The 19459-nt window shown below is 42.1% G+C and overlaps 1 protein-coding gene across 1 annotated transcript in view; it reads left to right on the forward strand.

Annotated features, from left to right (window-relative positions):
* The window catches only part of GPR107 (G protein-coupled receptor 107), a 75913-nt gene that overhangs the window by 5384 nt on the left and 51070 nt on the right, over nucleotides 1–19459 (forward strand). The gene's annotated exons all lie outside the window — the stretch shown is intronic.

Raw genomic sequence — 19459 nt, forward strand, 5'->3', positions numbered from 1 at the left:
GAGCCCCATGCAGGGCTCAGTCTCACAACTCTGAGATCATGACTTGAGCTGAAATGAAGAGTCGGATGCTCAACCGACTGAGCCAACTAGGCACCCCACTGATGTTATTTTAATAGTCATTTTTAGGGGCGCCTGGGTGGCTCAGTCGTTAAGCATCTGCCTTCAGCTCAGGTCATGATCCCAGGGTCCTGGGATTGAGCCCCGCATCGGGCTCCCTGCTCAGCGGGAAACCTGCTTCTCCCTCTCCCACTCCCCCTGCTTGTGTTCCCTCTCTCGCTGTGTCTCTCTCTGTCAAATAAATAAATAAAATCTTAAAAAAAAAAAAAGTCATTTTTAAATTCTAATGGGATAAAAAAGGATAATCTGAGTTTTATGTTAGAGGTTGTCTGAGTGTAGTTTTTACATTGTAGACTTTTGTATTTTTAAATACAAAGTATTTTGATGACTGATAATTGTAGCTTTCAGGTAGCTCCTGCATATAAGACAATGGCAAGAGAGTGTCTTGCTAAAGCTTTGAGTGCTTTGGTTTAATTTGGACATTCTTGGGTTGAGTACTTTTATGGTAATTATCCACAAATTATAAACCATAATCATAAATCAGAACTATACTAGCAGTTTAATATAGTTTAGGAAACAGCATGACTTTGGAATACGCAGATCTTGGTTGGAATCCTGACTTCCATGATACGCTGTATAACTTTTGGGCTAGTCACATAAGACATCCTCTATACCAGTGGGATCTAGATCAGAAGGTGTTAAGCGAAAAGATAGATTAAAGCAGAAAGTTGTGCCAAAAAAGTGTATACTTGAAATGTTTTGTTTTGACTTAAAATCTATATGTATGTGTGTGTGTGTGTGTGTGTGTGTATTCATTGACTAAAATGAGTGATTTTAAGCTTACTAGATGACTTTGCAACATATGTCTTCTACTCTCTTACTCATTTAACAGATACTCATCAGGTGTCTATTATATGCTGGGCAGGCACTGCTCTAAATACAGGCTGTGTCAGTGAACAGGGCCGAGCCCTTATGCACATGGAGCTTTCATTCTAGTGGTAATGGACATAAGTTCTGAAGCACATGAACGCACAAGTAGTCTAAGATTGGGATGAATCGAGAAGAAAATAAAGCAGTATCAGGGTAAAGAGTAATGGAGTTGGAAGCTACTCTTTATGGGGTCCTGGGAGGGTGTCTCTGAAGACGTGGTATTTGAGCAGAAACTTAAAGAATGAGCCAAGCATTTGAGGATCTAGGGGAAGAATTGCAGGCAAAGGAAACGAGGTACAAAGGCCCTGAGTAGGACAGTCTTCATTTTCATTTGTCTTGGGAACTAGGGGGAGGCCTGTGTGACTGGAGCAGAGTGGTCAGGGGTAGAGTGGAAGACAGGAGGGGAAGATAAGGAGGTACACATGAGCCTGGAGGCCGTGGTGAGATGTGTGGATTTTATTTTGTGTGAGGAAGAACCTGCTTTGGTTTTTGGCATAAAGGAACAGTTCTGTGAAGAAGGCACATTAAAGCTGAGACCTGGAGGGCGCCTGGGTGGCTCAGTTGGTTGAGCGACTGCCTTTGGCTCAGGTCATGATCCTGGAGTCCCAGGATCGAGTCCCGCATCGGGCTCCCTGCTCGGCAGGGAGTCTGCTTCTCCCTCTCCCACTCCCCCCTCTTGTGCTCTCTCTCTCTCTCAAATAAAAAAAAATCTTTAAAAAAAAAAAAAAAAAAAAAAAAGCTGAGACCTGGAAAGGGAATAAGAACATGCTAGGGTGGGGTGTGTGTGTGGTTAGAGTGTGTGTGGAAGAGAAAGCACAAGAGATCGGTGTTCACGTGCTACTCTGACCCTCAGTTCCCTCATCTGTAGTTCTCTCACGGGATAGTTATAAGGCTTAGGTGTAATTTATATAAAACATAGCACTGACTAGTAGAACAAACTAAATAGTAGTTCATTCATTCAACATTTATTAAATGCCTACTATGTGCCAGGCACTAGAAATGCAAAAATGCGACAGACACAGAAACAGTTGTGTTTTTGGTTTTTTTGTTGTTGTTGTTTGTTTTCTAAGTAAACTCTCTCCCCAACATGGGGCTCGAACTCACAACCCCAAGATCAAGGGTCACATGCTCTACCGACTAAGCCAACCAGATGCACCTCTTTTGCCTATTTTCTAATTGGATTTTTTTATTATTGAGTCTTGACAGTTCTTTATATATTCTAGATACTAGTTCTTTGTCAGATACGTGCTTTGTGCCCCAGGAACAAGTAGTTTTGATACAGCATGGTGTCTTTAACAGTCATGCCCCGGGCCTGTGGGAGCACAGAATCCTGAACCTTTTCTAAGAGCATAAGACAGAGAAGATTTCCTGTAAGAGGTAGCATCTGAGTTGAACCTCAAGAGTTTACATGTTGGGAAAAGGAATTAGCTATGAGAAGCTTATGGAAAGAGATAGTCCAGTCAGAGTGGACAGCTTCATGAGCATGGTGGCAAGAAATAGTCCACTGTCGTGGTGTTGGTGTATAGAGAGTGAAGGGCAGAGGAGAAGAAATGCATAGAGGTAGGCCATTGTGGCATGGGAAGGCATTTGAATCCCTCTCTACAGCATTCAAGGAGCCCCTGACGTTTTTTTAGGTTGGGGGTGATTGAGTTTACATTTTCTTTTCTTTTCTTTATTTTATTGTTTTGAGAGAGAGAGTGTGTGAGCAGGGGCGGGGGCAGGGCAGAGGGAGAGGAAGAGGGAGAGAGACAATCCCAAGCAGGCTCCACGCTCAGTGCAGAGCCCAGCGTGGGGCTCAGTCTCATGACCCTGAGATCATCACCTGAGCTGAAATCAAGAGTCTGATGTTTAACCAACTGAGCCACCCAGGCGCCCCTGAGCTTACATTTTAGATAGGTTTCTGTGGACACTTGATCAGGAGGGCAGGACTGGAAGCATGGGATGAGCCAGTTATAGGCAGGGTCTAGGTACAAGATTAGGGCCTAAAGTAGGGCATTGTGGAGAGGAGGGAGAAGAGGGTACAGACCATTGGCTATTTTTTTTTTTTTAAGACTTGATTTTTAAGTAATTTCTACCCCCAACACGAGGCTCAAACTCACAACCCGGAGATCAGGAGTCAGACGCTCTACCGACTGAGCCAGCTGGGTGCCCTGACCACTAGCTATTTAGAAGGTAAATGATGGACAGATGTAGAGGTGAAGGAGGGGGTGGCATCTAGGTTGCTGGCAGAGGTTATGAAGGTGGATGCTGCTTCCACCACCTAACAGGCTATGGGAGGAAGATCAGATAATACTGTTAATGTGATTTCATAGTTGGGAAGGGAACATAGGAGCAAGATGTGTATTTATCCTCAGATTGTAAACATATGTTCCCACCCTCCTACTCACATTTATGGTAGAAGGATTAAGTTTGGGGATATGATTATCGAACTGGCATATTTTGCAGGACGTGAAGGGCAGTTCCTGTGTAATCACCCATTAGCATAGCTGAATTAACTCCTTTTCCTCTTATTAAACCAATGGAGTGAAGCGTTGTTGTTTGGCTTGAGCACATGCTGCTCTTTGGTTAATTGGTGTGGCCAAAAGACAGCAGGTTTCCATTTTGTTTGGGCTTGGGTAATGTGAACATATGGGTTGATCTGGGTCTTCTTCATTTTTCATACCTTTTCCTGCCTTCTTTTATGCACCAAAGTGGAGTAGTCTATAGCACTTTGAAGGTTATTTTAACACCAGTACCTGGCCATTTGAGCTGGAAAGACGCCTAACCTCAGTGTTTGCTTTAAATGGTTCCTTACACAGATCTTTCAGGGTTTCATCTCTCTCTCTCTCTTTTTTAAAAAAGATTTTATTTATTTATTTGAGAGAGAGAGAAAGTGAATGAGCGGGACAGAGAGAGAGAGAGCACGAGCAGGGGGAGGGGCAGAGGGACAGGCAGACTCCCAACTGAGCAGGGAGCCCGACTCAGGGCTCAATCCCAGGGTTCTGGGATCATGACCTGAGCTGAAGGCAAACGCTTAACTGAGTGAGCCACCCAGACACCCTGTTTCTTCTCTTTTAAGTACAACTGTGTATCAAGCATCTGGTCTTCAGCATGTGTGTGTATAAGCACATAACAGGCCCTTTTAAAAGTGACTCCTGTTTGGTGGCATGCATGCCAGTTTGCTTTCTTCTGAGAATACTAGTGCAGAAGAATCAGATATTTGATCGCTAGAGTTTTTAATAAAACAGCCCTGGAAAATTCTAGTGATTGTTTTGGTTTTTTTCCCCCACTTTTATTGCCCCTGCCCCTTCCACTGCTGCTGTTAGACATTTTTATTTCTTCTTTTTCCGTCTCCCCCAGTGCACCCTCATATGTAGTTTACTACTTTTTTAACTAGTAGAAAAACAGTTGGAGTCAAAAAGTATTGTCTGGACTAGTTAGTAGGTTTTCTTTTCCTTCACCTCTTTAGTTGAAGGATAACATATATATGGGCCGGGTAATTAAGACCTAAAATACTTCAGTGTGAATGATTAGGAAGATGGATATATCTATATCTATCTGTCTGTATATAGGTATATATATATATTGCATTGACTAGTGTCCCTCCAAAATTAGTATCTACCTGGAACCTCAGAATGTGGCCTTATTTGGAAATAGGGTGTTTGCAGAAGTAAGTAGTGAAGATTAGGTCATACTGGATTAGGATGGGCCCTATTTGCAATATGACCAGTGTCCTTACAAGAAGACACACAAAAAGGAAGAAGGCCATGTGAAGAAAGAAGCAGAGATTGGGGTGAGGCCTCTGCACACCAAGCAGATCCAAGGATTGCCAGCAGCCACCAGAAGCCCAGAAGACACAGGGAGGGTTTTTCCTTAGAGCCTTTAGAGAACATCTTTAGCAATTTGATGTAGTGATGATCCTAAGTGAATAGATCAAATCCCTCTCTGCATGAGTACTCGAAAACCACTGCCCCCTGATCAGGAGCCACCTGGTCACACCAGCCTTATATGGCGGATCTTCCTTAAACCAGTGGCTGCAGCCCCGTTGCAGAGAATGCTCTGTGAGGCCCCCCTCGCCCCCAAAAGTATCTGAAAAGTTTTGGGAAATTAAGAGAGGATCTTCCTTATCCGTGCTATGCCTCATCTCAGGGCCATGGACTGTTAGCTGGTCCATCCTGGTAAACCTCAAACCCTTCCTAGGCAGCCTCCAAAACTGTGGTCATTATGTAAAATGAATGTGGTTAGCCTTGCCTGTCCAGGGTATTGATCAGGGTGGCGTAGAAAACGACACAGGGGCATCTGGGTGGCTCAGTCGGTTAAGCGTCCGACTCTTTGATTTCGGCTCAGGTCATGATCTCAGGATTGTGAGATCAAGCCCTGTGTCGGGCTCAGTGCTGGGCAATGGAGCTTGCTTAAGATTCTGTCTTTCTCCCTCTCTAAGAAAAGAAAAGGACAGGATACAGGGTGCTCTTGCAGCAGCGTGAGGTCAGACTCACTACCTGGGCCTTGGGAGTGTGGAAGAGAGATTGGTCAAGGCAGACAGCAGCTCATCCAAGGCAACGCAGAGTGAGACAGGAAGAGAGCTGGGCGAATGTGACGCTGAGGTAGATGCTGTTGGTACATTCAGTGTTGTTTTAAATCTTTTGTCTCTCTTAAGTGTGCTGCCAGAATTGTAGTATATGAGACTGCTATGTGCACGGGAAGGTTGAGACCACTGGTCCAGTGACAGATGTTCTAGGCTCACTTGGAAATGAGGTGTCCTATAGAATCTGTTTTAAGTGGTGGTAAAAGCTACTTGGTATGAAAGTATCCAGTATAAACTAGAGACTGCTAAATATTGGATGTTTTTTATTCATTGACTCCTTGTATCAGCCCTTTGAGATAAATGTTATCGTCCCTGCTTTATGAATTAGGGTATCAGAACTTGGGCTACATAAGTGGAGGTAACAGAATTTGAGCCCAGGATCAGGGCTTTTTCCATCTTACCACTTGCACCAGGCAACCAGCTCTCAGTGACTGTCACTGAGGAGACCCCTGATTGCCAGGACCCCAGACTTCTGTGTTTTGCATTTTCTTTCAGCTTTTTGTAGTTTTTCTCTCTCATATGCTTAGCTGTTGGAATTTTGCTTTATTGAGTAAATTTTACCTCATTCCTTTTGTGAGTTGCTGTCTAAATACAACAAGCCAAGAATTTGAATATTAAGCTTCATGGGGGGGAGTGTCTCCTATCATTAATAGTAGGCGGGCAGCGAATGGTGGTAGATGGTAGTATTCTTGTTTTTTTCTATTGTAGAGAGACTGATTGTGGGTGCCTTTTGTTGAAAGGCATCTTTGCTTGCCTTTGAGATCTGCTGTTTGTGTTCATCAGAGGTCACGGGCTTAGATGCTGGCGGAAGCTAGGTAGCTGCGTGTGTGAGCCGGCTGTAGAAGACCTCAGAGCGTGGCTGGCTGAAGAGCGCATGTCTCCTCTGCTGGTGGGGGGGGGGGGGGGTACTTCTTCTCTGCTTTTGCTGCATTGGAATGTGGCCTAGACAGGCTAGGTCTTGTGGTTCTTTTTTTTGTTCCCTCAAGAAAAGTTAGAAATTCCGGCTTTTACATGATATTAGTTAGCAACTAATTGAAATTAAAAAAACCAAACATGTAGGCCAAAGCTAACACATTCACGGGCCGTACCATCTGTGGACTGCTGGTTGGTGAGCTGTTTAAAATGAAGTGGCCAGGTAGGTGACCTTCAGCTAGCTCAGTTAAGTGTTGCTGTATTTATTCTCTAAAGTTCAGTTTATGAGAACTAAATTGAAGTATCTTTACTCCACTTGCTTTATATTTGAAAGCAATTTAATGTGAAATTATTGAGGAAGTTAAGGCAAAAGCATTTCTGATATTCTCCTTTTTAGAAGAACAGGATTGTCCGTGCAAAACAACTATTATGAAGATGAGGAGAAAAAAAGAAAATACACCAAAACAGTACTTGTCTTTAGGGATTGTGAGTGTTTTTTCCTATTTCATGTCCAGATCAGATCTTTCTTCTGGAGCTCTGGATAGCTAAATCCATCTCCCCGCTTCTGTCCAGTTGTCTTGCAAGCATCTCTGCATGTTGGAAACCCACTTGTCCTTCCACTCCTTCACCCCCAACCTGTCTACTCTTGCTCCAGGTCTTTCCTTGGTAGCTGGGACCACCAGCTACTCATTTTCTCAAGCCCGAAATCTTCTCTCCATGACTTCTCCACACTGAGTTCTGTGGATGTGAGGTCCAGGCCATCCTTCTACTTCCTGGGCCAGTGTGGTCTCCTCCTAGCTGGTGTCCCAGCATTAGTCCACTTCATATTTGTTCTGTAGCTGGAGTGACCTGTCTAAACACCAAATATGGTCACGTCACTGCCGTTTTATGCCCATCAGGGGCACCCTGTTCCCCTTAGGAGGGAGCTCACGTTCTCAGCGAGGCAGTCAGTCTAGTCTCTCTCTGAGCTGGCGTCCTCTCTCATCTCATTGCCTGTCGTTTCTTTAGTTTCTCAGTTTGTAAGTGTGCAGCTTGGTGAATTTTCTTATGACTGAACACCCATGTAACCAGCGCCCAGGTCAAGAAACAGGGTGTTATTAGCACCCCAGAAGTCCCCTGGTTCTCCTTTTGGCCTCCAAAAGTCCTGAAATAACCAACACGCATCTAAACAGAAGAGTGGTCTTGCCTTACTTGGTTTCAGATCATAAAGCCATATGATACTGTAGTGGGAATCAAACAGATCAATGGGACAGAGTAGGAAGCGCAGATAGAGACTTACATCTTAATGAGATCTTGATACATAATAGAGGTGGCACCACAGAGCAGTGGAATAGAGAACTACCTTACACAAAAGTATATTCCTGGTTAAAGACCAAAACGTTATAACAATCCTAAAACTTTTAGAATAATGTATTAGTTAATATTTTATGACCTTGAATAGAGAAGGACTTAAAAAAAAAAGAGTTTAAAAATACTATCAGGAATAAAGATAGGTACTGTCCTTCAAAATTGAAAAGAAAAAAAAAAACAACTTCTATGGCAAAAGATACTACACAATTAAAACAAAAGGGAAAAGACTAGGGGAAGGTGCCTGCAGCACAAAAGTCAAAGATTAGGAGACAGAATATATAAAGAACATAAAAAGAAATCCAAAAGGAAAATGGGCATAGGCTATAAAAAAAGGCATTTTGCAAAAGAAAAACCCAGTGCCTAATAAACAGATAAGGTGCTCAAACTCATGAAGTATCAGGAAATGCAGCTGAACCAGTGTCAGCATGGATTTCTCCCAAGACTGGGCAAAACAGAATGTCTGACAGCAAGGTTCAGTGAGGATGTAAGGAAACTCTCATATACTTTGGAGATCCATTTGGCAATTTCTAGTAAGCTAAAAGTGTGCACACTCCGTGTCCCAGGATTTTCACATCTAGATGTATATACTCTCGATCCCCACACAAATATCCATAAGAAGGTATGTACAGGGATGTTTATAACAGCATTGTGACAGCAAAAGATTGGAAATTACCTGAATGTACATGGATGGGGAAGTGGATATAAAGATCTTCCTTGACTTACAGTTGAGTCCTGATAAACCCATTATAAGTTGAAAATGTCGTAAATTGAAAATGCATTTAATACACCTAACCTACCGAACATCATAGCTTAGCCTGGCCTACTTTAAACTCTTAGAACACTTAACATTCACCTACATCTGGGCAAAATCACCTTACACATAGCCTGTTTTATAATAAAGTGCCGCATATCTCATGTAGTGACAAACAGTGGTTGTCAGCGTAGGGGTTGGTCACCACTGTGATCGCAGGGTTGCCCTACAGCAGCAGCTGGCTGCCACTGCCCAGCATCACGAGAGAGGATCGCACACACCTCTAGCCTGGAAAGGGAGCCAAATTCAAAATTCGAAGTATGGTTTCTACTAAATGCATATCGCTTTCGCACCATTGTAAGGCCCAAAAATTATAAGTTGAAACATCATAGATTGGAACTGTCTGTATTGTGATGTACATGTGGTGGAACACAAGCAGGTAAAATGAGGAACTAGTGCGTGTTAAATATATCAATACAGAAATGTCCTCAAAAGAAAACAATGTCCGAAAATGCAAGTTGCAGAAGTACTTATACATTATGACACAGTTTATCCAAATTTTTAAAACACAGAGTGATACTATGTGATATTTATGGATATGGATATATCTAGTAAAAGTAGTTTTAAAAGGAAAAATAGGAAAGCACCTAACCAGTTCATGAGCATGGGGGGTATGGGAGGAGATTAGGGTTCGACAGAGAGGTACAAAGGCACTTCTCTTTGTCACCAGTGTTTCATTCCTTCCCTCCTTCCCACCCTCCCTTCCTGTGGATCTGAAGCACTACAATCAGACATTTAATAAGCCTGGAGAGTGGGTAAATGGATATTTGTTGTTACTCCTTTTACTTTTGTACAGCTGGGAGGATGGTGAGCCTCCTGAGGCCAGGAGCTGGTTTGTCTGGCTGTCCATTGATGATGCACAGTGCCCGACACATGGTGGGGGTTCAGCAGGTGTATGTTAAATGAGGGGATGAATGTATTTCTGTGCCCCAGTGTTTCTCCAGTGAGCACTTACTAGTGGAAAAGATATCGTTGCCATGTTTGTAAAAATAGGAATTCTCTGAACTCCTAGTGGACTTGTGAGTGCTCAGTAAGGCACAATCAATCTTGTTCGTTTTTTTTTAAGATTTTATTTATTTATTTTTAAAAATTTTTTAAAGATTTTATTTATTTATTTGACAGAGAGACACAGTGAGAGAGGGAACACAAGCAGGGGGAGTGGGAGAGGGAGAAGCAGGCTCCCCACGGAGCAGGGAGCCCAATGCGGGGCTCGATCCCAGGACCCTGGGATCATGACCTGAGCTGAAGGCAGACGCTTAATGACTGAGCCACCCAGGTGCCCCAAGATTTTATTTATTTATTTGAGAGAATGAGCAGAGGGAGAGAGAGAGAAGCAGACTCACTGCTGAGGAGGAAGCCTGATGTGGGGCTCTGTTTTTTTTTTAAGATTTTATTTATTTCAGAGAGAGAGAGAGCACAAATGGGGGGACAGGCAGAGGAAAAGGGAGAAAGAGAAGCAGATTCCCCGCTAAGCGTGGAGCCTAATGCAGGGCTCGATCCCAGGACCCTGAGATCACAACCTGAGCCGAAGGCAGGGGCTTAACTGACTGAACCACCCAGGCACCCCGACAACCAGTCTTGTTATGGATGCAGCCAAATAGCAAGACTATATGTTGTGGCTCTGCTTATACCTTTCTAACCAACTTTTTTTTTTTTTTTTTTTAGTAATCCCTACACCCAACGTGAGGCTCAAACTCAGGACCCCGAGATTAAGAGTTGTGTGCTCTATGGACTGAGCCAGCCAGGCGCCCCTGTCATTTACAATTTCTAAAGTTACGTTTGATTGTAAAAACTGTCCTAAATCTCACTCTCAGAAGTCAAATAAAAATGATTTTGTGAATATAATACTTCATTTTCAGAGGCATAGATTATAGAAAACCAAAAAATGTTTTGGTTGGGTAAGTACAAATTAGAACAACATGAGTTACAGTCACCTTTCACAAAGCATCTGAAAGAATGAAATAGTATTTAGTATGTGACAGGTGACTTTTTGCTTTTTGCTGATCCAAAAGCTTGCCTAATACAAGAGGGCCACGGGCATGTTGAAGAGTCCTTTCCGCTCCCCGTCCCCTCCTTTGGGTTGGCATGTCATTTTTCTGCAGAACTTTAATAATCTTCATAGGCACATTCCCCACTTAGAGGTTTCTTTCTTTTTTTTGGAGTAATCACACTTTATAAAATCTAAGATAGGATTTGTGCAGAGCTCTTCAGGGACTTCTGAGCCAAAGTCCAGCCATTCTGTCCTCTTGTCGTCCTCAGTCTGCCAACCTCTATGTCAGTGCCGTGGCCCGTCTTCTGGGCCCATGCCCACACTACCCTCCTCGTCTCTGCCCAGAGGGGCCTCCTCAGTGAAGTTCTCCGGGACCACCCTCGTCTAAGTGGCCTAATGGCCCGCCGTCCCCCTCTCCTCTTCTCCCTCCCCAGCACTGCCTCCCTCTCTCCTCCTCTTCCTCCCCTGCACTGTTTGTCCGCTGACACTCCTCACAGGCTAGTAGACCATGGCCTTTACTATGTGTTTGTTCTTATCTGCTCTCTCCACTAGAATATAAGCTCAACAAGGCAGGACTTTTTTTTTCATTTTACTCAGTGCTCCAGTCTCAAAACCTAGAGCAGTGCCTGTGGGTACTCAGTAAATACTTGTTGAATGAATATACTTGTCTTTATTTATTATCTACAGCCTTTTTTTTTAATGTAGGCTCCTTACACAATATGGGGCTTAAATTCATGACCCTAAGATTAAGTGTTGTCTGCTCTACCAACTGAGCCAGCCAGGCACCCCTCTGTTTTTATTTATTTATTTTAAGGATTTTATTTATTTATTCGAAAGAGAGAGCGCGGGAGTGGGAGAGAGTGAGCATGAGCTGGTGGGGAGAGGGATAGAGGGAGAGGGAGAAGCAGGCTCTCCACTGAGCAGGACTCCAGGGGCGGGACTCCAGGGGCTCACGGTGCTCATGGGGCTCACAGGGCTCAATCCCAGGACCCTGGGATCATGACCTGAGCTAAAGGCAGATGCTTAAATGACTGAGCCACCCAGGTCTCACAGGCATGCCTCTCTTGCAGACATTTTTTAAATGTTGGTATACATGGGCCTACATCCTTTTTTTAAACCACTACAATAATACTTCATCGTAAGGAGGACTCATAATTTATAAAAATCATTCTTTTGTTTATAGAAGTTTGTGTTGCATTTTTATTGCTTGATTTTAGTTATTCTAAACAGAGCTGCTGTGAATATTGTTTTAGATATTATCTTTGTGTATCAGCTCTAGTATTTCTGTGTTGTAGATTCCTAGGCATGGGATTACTTTAAATAGAAGGTGCCAAATAGCCTGTAACTGGGGCGCCTGGGTGGCTCAGTCATTAGGCGTCTGCTTTCGACTCAGGTCATGATCCCAAGATCCTGGGATCGAGCCCCGCGTCGGGCTCTCTGCTCAGCGGGAAGCCTGCTTCTCCTTCTCCCACTCCCCCTGCTTGTGTTCCCTCTCTCTCTGTGTGTCTTTCTCTGTCAAATAAATAAATAAAATCTTGAGAAAAAAAAAATAGCCTGTAACTACAAGGTTCTATCAGTTCACACTTCCATTTGTAGTGTATAAGAATGTTCAGTGTTCATTTACCCATATACTTCACAACACACCACATTGTAAGTTTTAATAACTTCTCACCTGATAGGAGAAAGATGACATCTCATTTTAAGTTGACTATTGCTGAGGTTCAAGATCTCAGCATGTTTCTTGTCTATTAATTTCAGATTTTCTCTATAAGTCAGAAATTTTAGGAAAACTTATTTCAGTAAGAATTTACTTCTGAGTGTGTATATACTCTTAAATGCTAATAACACATTTGTGGTGGTAAAAATAAAGTTGCATGCACACTTCTGAGTGTGTATATACTCTTAAAATGCTAATAACACATTTGTGGTAGTAAAAATAAAGTTGCATGCAAACAGAAAACAGGAAGAAGAGAAAAAAACACGCATCCGTAATTATGACTTGAAACTGCACAGTTTAAATATGCTTTTTGGATAAACTTTTTGGTTTAGAATTTTGACAATCGTAAAATGAAGTTTTAATTTTACAAATAGTTTATTGAAAATAAAGACAAGCTTTTCAGAATAATCTGAAATAATTCAGAATATGCTGGTGCCACATTTTCTCTAATTGGATCGTCTGTAATAAGTTAATTATATATTAATTCAGATTGTTTCATCATCATCACCAAACTGATACTTATTTCCTTGTTTGGATTAGTACTTTTGAGATTGTAATTGTGTTTCCACTGATTTCAGATAATATAAGTCTACTAGGAGAGCCGGGGAAAACTACCAAGTTTTTATGACCAACCATATAAATATGTACCTGGGAACAGTCCTGTATTTTATGTTCCTGTAAACTTGACTTCTCATGGATGAACAATCTTGTTTAATTAACTTGATAAGCAGTTTATTGTGGTTAAGAGCATACCATGTGAGTATGGTTATGTTTTTTTAAGAAGCTCTTATCAGATATACACTAAAATATTAATGAAATGATAGAATATCTGAGATTTGAGTCTATTCAGAATGAGGTCCCATTTAGAAGAGATTGGGGGTGGGGAGGAATTTGGAGCATCAAAATGGACCATGAATTGATGGTTTGAAATTTTCTACAATAAAAAATTTGAAAACAAACAAAAGATACACTATCTTTTTGGTTGTAAAAAGGTATGAGGTGGCCAAAGCCACATGTTTGGGGTTTAAACAGACCTGAGTTAGAATACTGGCTTTGTCACCTACTAACAAGATGATTGTAAGCACGTTTTACCACTTTGAGCCTCTGTTTCCTCATCTATGAAATGGGCATAATAACACCTGCCTCATAGTGTTGTAGTAAGAATGAGTGGTGGGAGATAAAGCTCTTAGCACAGTTGGCTACACGGTCAAGTGTCTGCAATCTGGAATCCTTGGAGAAACAGACCAACATTACTGCTGTGTCAGTGCTAATAGAAATGATAGGGGGCGCCTGGCGGCTGAGTCGGTGGGGCACGCAACTCTTGATCTCGGGGTTGTGAGTTCAAGCCCCATGTAGGGTGTAGAGATGACTTTAAAAAATAAAATCTTAAAAAAAAAAGAAATAGGGTGGTTGTTGAAAATGTAATTAAATCTTCATTGCTTGTGTCTGATATTGACATCCTAACTCTACTTTGGCACCCCCTCCTTGCTTTGTCACTCTGTCTTCAAGAAACTGACCTCGCTGCCCCTAGGAGAGTGGAGGGAGAAATGTGAGTGCTGAGGGCTCTGTCTCTTGCACTCCTCCCACATCCCCAGATGCTGGCTGGAGCACTCTGGCACAGGAGGTACAGAATGGACGGGGCACTTGTCCCAGAGTGCCCAGATCTCTGGCTTTCCCACGGTAGAAGGAGAGGTTTCTGTATTCCTGTTCAGTCAGGACTGACTAGCGGCGATTTTTTCTGGAACTGAGTATTTTTCACTTTTGGGGCCTCGGCCGTTAGTGGTGTTTTATAAGTACTAGTTTATTTACACTGAATTGAGTCAAATACAGTTGAGTGAGCGATTATGTATGACCTTCCTGGTTCCTTCTGGTTTAAAAATTTCTGTGTTTCGGTGATTTCTGTAGCGAAATAGAGTTTGCATACGTGTCTTATTTGACATGGTGATATGATAGCTTAAAATGGAGATGGGGGTTAGATTAGGTGAGGGTCCCACAGATAATACTGGCAAATGGTAATACTGAAAAAATTTTTTGAATTTTTTGAAATTATAAATTAATACATGACCATTGTTAGGAATTGTAAAAATAGAGAAAAGTATAAAGAAAAAAATTATTGCCAGGGCGCCTGGGTGGCTCAGTTGTTGAGCGTCTGCCTTCGGCTCAGGTCATGATCCCAGGGTCCTGAGATCGAGCCCCACATCAGGCTCTCTGCTCCGCAGGAAGCCTGCTTCTCCCTCTCCCACTCCCCCTGCTTGTGTTCCCTCTCTCGCTGTGTCTCTCTCTGTCAAATAAATAAATAAAAAATCTTTAAAAGAAAAAAAAATTATTGCCTACCATCCCACTGGTACTAATCTTTTCATAGTTTGGTGAATTTCTCTCAAATCTTTTATAAATAAATAAGTGTAAATACATAGGCTTTTTTTTTTTTTTTTTTTTACAGATTTAGCTCTTACTTTAGATAGTTTGGATTTTGTTCTTTGCATTTAATATTTTCCTGGTTTTTTGAGGCATAATTCACAAAAATTGTATGTATTTAAGATGTGGTGTTTTGATATACATTGTAAAATTATTACCACAGTCAAGCCAATTAACATATCCGTCACCTCGCATAGCTACCTTTGTGTGTGAGAACAAGTAAGATTTACTCAGCGGATTTTAAGTGTACAATACAATATTGTTAACTCTAGTCCCCATGCTGTACATTAGATCTCTGAACTTACTCATCCTGCGTATCTGACACTTTGTATGCTTTGACTAACATCTCTCCATTTCCCTCCACCCCCTAGCCCTTCATAACCACTGTTCTGCTATCTGCTTCTATGAATTCACCATTTTTAGATTTCACATATAAGTGACATCATGCAGCATTTGTCTTTCTATGTCTGGCTTATTCTACTTAGCATGATGTCCTCCAGGTTCATCTACATTGTTGCAAATAACAAGATTTCATTCTTTTTTAAAGCTGAATAATAGTCCATGGTGTATGTGTGTGTGTATGTGTGTGTGTTTGTGTGTGCATGCATGTGCGTGTGTGTACATTTTCTTTCTCCATTTATCCTTGACAGCCACTTAGGTTGTTTCCATACTTTGCAATTGTAAATAATGCTGCAATGGACTTGGGAGTGCAGCTGTATCTCTTCAGGATTTTAATTTTATTTCCTTCGGATGTATACCCAGAAGTGGGATTGTTGGATCATATGATAGTCCTATTTTTAATTTTTTAATGATCTTCTATACTGTTTTCCATAATGACTGTTTCAGTTTCCATTTCCAACAGTGTGCAAGGATCCTCTTTTCTCTACACCTCATCAACACTTGTTTTCTTTTGACTTTTTGATACCAGCCATTCTGACAGGTATGAGGTGATTTCTCATTGTGGTTTTAATTTCCATTTCCCTGATGATGGGTGATGTTGGGCACATTTTCATATACCTGTTGGCCTTTTGTATGTCTTCTTTTGAGAAATGTCTATTGAGATCCTTTGCCCATTATTTATTTATTGATTGATTCATTGATCCTTTGCCCCCTTTTTAATCAGGTTATTTGGTTGTTTTTTGGAGGGGTTGTTTTTTGTTTTGCAGTTGAGTTGTTTGAGTTCCTTATGCCATCTGTAAATAGTGACAGTTTTGCTTCTTCCTTTGCAGTGTGGATGCCTCTTATTTCTTTTTCTTGCCTAATTGCTCTGGCTCGGACTTCCAGTACTGGGTTGAAGCAGGTGTGGTGAGAGTGGGGAACCTTATCTTGTTCCTGATTTTAAAAAGCTTTCAGTGTTTCACTCTTGAGGATGACATTAACTGTGGGCTTGTCCTATGTGGCCTGTATTATACTGAGGTACATTACCTAATTTGTTGAGAGTCTTTATCATGAAAGGATGTTGTATTTTGTTGAATGTTTTTTCTTCATTTATTGAGATGATCATAGGATTTTTTTTCCTTTCAATTTGTTAATGTGGTGTTTCACATTTATTGATTTGCATATATTCAACCATCCTTGCATCCCAGGGGTATATGACCCTTGATCGTGGTATATGACCCTTTCATGTGCTGTTGAATTCAGTTTGGTGGTATTTTGTTGAGGAGTGTTTCATCTGTGCTAATTAGGGATATTGGCCTGTACTGTTCTTTTCTTGTAGTGTCCTTATATGGCTTTGGTATCAGGATAATGCTGGCCTTGTAAGATGGGTTTGGACGTGTTCCCTCCTCTTCAGTTTTTTTGGAAGAGTTTGAGCGGGGTTCTTGTTAATTTTGCCTTAGCTGTCTTTCCTGTTTGATTGCCTATTCAGTCTCCTTACTCACTATTAGTTTGTTCAGATTTTCTCCTTCTTCATGAGTCGGTCTTGGGAGGTTGTATGTTTTTAGGAATTTGTCTCTTTCTTCCAGGTTGTCCAACTTGCATTTAATACTCCATCATGATTACTTTCACATGGTGGGAGGCCGTAGTGTGAAAGGCTTTCACAACAGATCAGTGTTGACATCCCAGCTTCACCACTTAGGGTCTGCGTTGTTTTGGGTAGTCATTTTACCCCTGAACTCGTGTTTGCCTCCCTGTCTGGGGCTACTACTCTGAGTTACCCTGGGCTGGATGAGGATGAGCTATCACAGGAAAGCCCGTTTCTCAGGTGTGGAGATTGTGGAATTGTGTTGCAGTTATTAACGTTCAAAATATTCTTCAAACATGTGTTTTTAGTGGCATTGTTTTATCAAGTGAAATGATAATATAAAAGTGAGAACAAACAATAAAGGAATATAATGTTTATATGGGAAAAACAACTTCTATACACTTGCAATTGAAGCATTTCCCCCCCACATACCTAGAGAGTACATATGGTGGTAGACTAAATGAGTTAAGCAATTTTTAACAGGCTTCCATTTTGCTGTGCAGCATCTAAATGCTGGTTAAATTAGAACAAGCATACTTGTAAAATTTAAACCTTATTTTATAATGTACATGCTAAAAAAAATACGCATTATTAGCCTATGACACAGTGAATTTTCACAATGTAAACACACTTATACAACCAGCAACAAACAGAATGTTACCAGGCACTTCCAGAAGCTCCTTAAGACCCCCTCCTGCAAGCGACTGCAAGTGTCTCCCTCCTAAGAATCATCCTCATCCTGACCTCTGTCACCACAGATTACTTCCCCCTGCATTCGACTTGATTATACCTATGGTGATATGGCTCATTTCGCTTAGTATCATGTTGTGAGGTTCATCTGTGTGTTGCATGTAGCAAGAACTTGCTTATTAATTTGGTCTCTCCCACCCTTCTCATCTGGGGATTCTGCCAGGGTATGAAGCCACAGTGTCCTAAGGCATCCATCATATGTAGTTGAATTGATTTCTCTCCTGTGCATCTAGGATGTTAGAGCCTTGTAGCAGCTTTGGGAGAGTTGAGAAAATAGTCACTCAAATCATTTCTGTTAGAATCCATGAGCTTTAGCTTTTCTGGGTTTTGTAGTCTAGCAGCCCTCTCATGCCTTCCAGCGGATGACTTCTGTTATTTTATCTGCTTTTCTTGTTCTCCCTGGGAGTTCTGGTGTACTGCACACCGCTCCACCAGGAAGTGGAAGCCCAGCAAACATGCTTTAAATGCATAGCTGGATCCTAGGAAAATAAGGGAAATGCTCAGGACCCCCCCCCCAAAAAAAGATGTCGTCGAGGGTGGGCGGGTGGGGAGCTGCAATCCCAGCAGGTAAATGAACACAAGCCAGGGCCCTGAGACACTGTGGAAACTTGGCCCCTAGAGCCTTGGAGTATCAACGGCTGGCTGGAAGCAGGAGCCAAAGACTTGGATGGGATGGGAGGTGGAGAATGCTGGAACTGTGTCCCTCTCCATAGTTCCTAATATTATAGGACTCTCAGAGCTATATTCCTTGAATAGAAGAGTGGGCTGGGAAATATAACCCTCCTAATGGCTATAAAATGTCTGTTTTAGCTATGTAGGGGGTTTCGGTTTATGATTTGTCTGCCAAAGATCTGATCCAGAGCTTCTCCTCAGAGGTCTTTGGGGTTTGCGATTAGACTCCCCCTGATGTCCAGGAGACCCAAGTCTAGAAAGAGAAAATTACCATTCACACCAAGACACACCTGCCGGGAAAGCCGGCAGAGACAGCCAAAGAGCAGAGTTAGAGTCCCCAGAGCATCTCGATATGTTGTCAAGTAGCTATGTTTAAAATCAAAAGAAACAAAGGGTAGAATTTTTTTTTTTTTTAAGATTTTATTTATTTGACAGAGAGAACATAAGCAGGGTTAGCTGCAGAGGGAGAGAGAGAAGCAGGCTCCCCACCGAGCAGGGAACCCGATGCGGGGCTTGATCCCAGAACCCTGGGATCATGACCTGAGCCGAAGGCAGATGCTTAACCGACTGAGCCACCCAGGCACCCTTAAAGGATAGAATTTTAAAAATATGAGCAGGATGCAAACAGTAGCAAAAATGACTATGCAGATTTGAGGAAGAACCAAATGCAGGTTTTAGGAAAGTGCTTAGCTTGGCACCTGGCATTTAGGAGCTACTTAACAACTGTTAGCTTATTGCGGACTTACAGAAGGTGCTCTCATTTAGGCAAATGATTCTCTATAGAACACTCATGACTTGGGGCACCTGGGTGGCTCAGTTGGTTAAGCGCCTACCTTCAGCTCGGGTCATGATCCCAGCCGGGGTCCTCGGATCAAGCCCCGCGTCAAGTTCCCTGCTCAGCGGGGTTCCTGCTTCTCCCTCTTCCTCTGCCTCTCCCTCCTTTCCCTGCTCATTCTCTCTCTCTCTCTCAAATGAATAAATAAAATCTTTAAAAAAAAAATAAAACTCATGACTTTACACAGTAGGACGTGTCTTGGTGGAGCCTCAACTTGAGAAGTATTCACTAGTACTGTTGTTCTGTTGGCCTTAAAATTTATTGACTTAGTTGGGATTGGAATCACAACTTTGAGGCAGTTGCAAGCAGGTGTGGTAGGCATTTGCCCACGTGGTCAGTTTCAGCAAATCTCAGGATTATCCTATGTCTGAGAGATCTGTCTCCACCTGGCTAGTTCCTGGATTCCTTTTGCATAAGGCTTTGTTTCCTGAAAACCTGTCATATGAAACATCATTTTTAGGTGCAAATGTAAAAAAATTGTATTATAGGTTAG

This window comes from Phoca vitulina, unplaced genomic scaffold (assembly GCF_004348235.1).
Source record: "Phoca vitulina isolate PV1807 unplaced genomic scaffold, GSC_HSeal_1.0 scaffold21, whole genome shotgun sequence".
Taxonomy (NCBI): Eukaryota; Metazoa; Chordata; class Mammalia; order Carnivora; family Phocidae; genus Phoca; species Phoca vitulina.